This window comes from Tarenaya hassleriana, unplaced genomic scaffold (genome assembly GCF_000463585.1).
Source record: "Tarenaya hassleriana unplaced genomic scaffold, ASM46358v1 Cleome63, whole genome shotgun sequence".
Classification (NCBI taxonomy): Eukaryota; Viridiplantae; Streptophyta; class Magnoliopsida; order Brassicales; family Cleomaceae; genus Tarenaya; species Tarenaya hassleriana.
The window spans coordinates 643,671-646,251 of NW_010968819.1; positions in this window are offsets into that span (position 1 = coordinate 643,671).

Consider the following 2,581-nt stretch of genomic DNA (forward strand, 5'->3'; position numbering starts at 1 on the left):
GTATGCCCATTCGAAGTGGCAGTGGCTTCGAAAACCCTTTTCCCGAACCACAAGTCATGGTTAGCCTCTAGCAAGACGCCATGACTACCCACCTAGAATAGAGTTAGAGGTGATCTAACAAAGCCATTCATAGTTCGAGTTCTGATCCTTTGTCTCACGATGTCGTATGTTGAACAAGGGCATGGTATGAGCCACCCTTCAAGTTCAACCGCTTACTCGTCTAGGCAAACCGACTGATAAAATAGATGTACATTCATCTATAGCGTGGCCACGCATTTTCACAGTCCGATTTCCACGAGGGGCCCAGCGACATCTCTCCTGCGTAGGAGGTGACAAGTCCCGTATTGCATGTCTACTATCTGCATATGATTCGTGAACGTATCTGAGCAACACCGTTATGATCATCCGGTTAAAGACGACGTTTGACGCAGTCAAGACACGTCACTCCTCATATCAGATACTCTAGACATCTCAGGTCTGAGGATCCAAGAACGAACCGCTGTATGAGATTCAAGTCATGACTCATGTCCATGTGACAATCTCATGCGGGTCATTCAGTAACTCGTTCCAAACGAGAACCCATGATTGTGATTTGCATCCAATGCATATGATCATAATCATCTATCACACATCATGCTGGTCTTAATTCATCATTGTTCCCATAATGATAACTGATCAGGGAGTTTAGAATCATCTACAATGATTCAAGGATATTCACCGTAATATAATAAACATGCTAATCATATAACGGTAAAAGTAATGCATTCATAAACCAATGAATCAATACATATCAGGGAGTTTAGAATCATCTACAATGATTCAAGGATATTCACCGTAATATAATAAACATGCTAATCATATAACGGTAAAAGTAATGCATTCATAAACCAATGAATCAATACATAGTCAAAATATCATATCACGGATCATCGTAGAGCATTACAACCAACAAGAAGATGAGGGACAAGCGGAGCAAGCTACCATGGTGGACGACTTCCATGAGGAAATGAATTCCCACAATGAAGCGAGGACCACGGATACAACGCTCGTAGCCTCACCAATTTGGTTATCTCGACAACCTTTTTCATTTGAATTTCAATTCGATTTCTCGTTGTCTATGAATTTGTTTGGACAAAAGATAGCCCAAAAATATGTCAAGAACGTTTCTAGCCCTCTTATTTCCATCCACGATGCATTTGGAGCATCTCGACGAGGGGGAATGTGTGGTGAACAACTTTGGTCGAAAAATAATGGTATTTTGCTTATGTGTTACAATCACTCTAGACTCGATTTCATTCACAACATCTACACATACAAAGCATTCAAAAACAAGTTATGTCGGTATAAGACACTTTATCTTCTATTGTATGATTATAATCATATCTTTGCTGCATTATGTTTGTTTTTTGCTGTAAATCGGAGTGCATTGGCCTCCCTTGTGTTTTTTGCTTTGTGTGTTAAGTTTTTACAAGATTTAGGGATCAGTTTAAGGATGCATTGCACTCTTGAGGGGGAACTATGGAGGATAATCTACAAAGAAATAGGATGCAATACACATGGATGGAAGTTTACAACCATGAAGGCATTCGCCCATCAAGATTGGCTTTTCAATATTTCTCCAAGCCAATCTTGAGGGAGAATGTTGGCGAAGAGATAGGCTTGGACGTTCACACATGCGCGGACAAGAGAACGAGTGTGACTCAAGCTATACAAATGACGAACCAATCTCAATGTGAAGATATGCATGGCGTGTATCAAGAGACAAGAGAACATGTGCATGAATTAAGTCCTAGTACGTGCATGGCATGGAGTGTGAGGCAAAGCAACATACATGGCAACTCAAGAAAGTGTACAAATGTACAAATGGAAAAAAGATATCAGCAATTGAGGACTTACCAAGAAGAAAAGAACCAGATCACACTCAAAGCAATTTCGGACGTAATGGAAGCAACATATATATCTAAATATAATTATTTCCTTATGTACATATCTCTTATAGCCGTTAGGTTTGTCTCCTCTCACTATATTATATATTCACCACATCGGATGTATTTTCGATAGATGGAAAATAAAGTGAATTTTTGTATATTCACTCCCAAAAGTCATCTTCCTCCTTTCTTATACAAAGTTCGACATTTTCTTCTTCATTAAACAATTCTAGGACAATTGCTGGTCGTTTTTTCTTTATACAAACACTTATTTTCTATAAAATCTTCAAAGCACTTGCGTATTAATGCTTGATAAGCCGAAGAACACCAATGAATTGATTGGAGTTCGAGATTTAGATCTCAAAGAAACTTCAAGGAGAAAACTCTCAAATTTTGATTAAAAGATAAGGTCTTACAAATAAAAACTTGGATGCCTTATATGGGCTTACAAAGGAAACGTAATCATGGAAAATTTTGAATAAAGAAGAAACATAATTATGCTAATTTTGAATAAAGAGGATTTGATTGAAGCTTTAGACTCTTGATTGAAACTTTTGACCCTTGATTGCCTCTATTTTGACTTTGGTGTGTTGATTGAAAGATAGTGGATGTTGAGTCATCTTCATGTCATGCTTACATCATTTCCTCTTTTG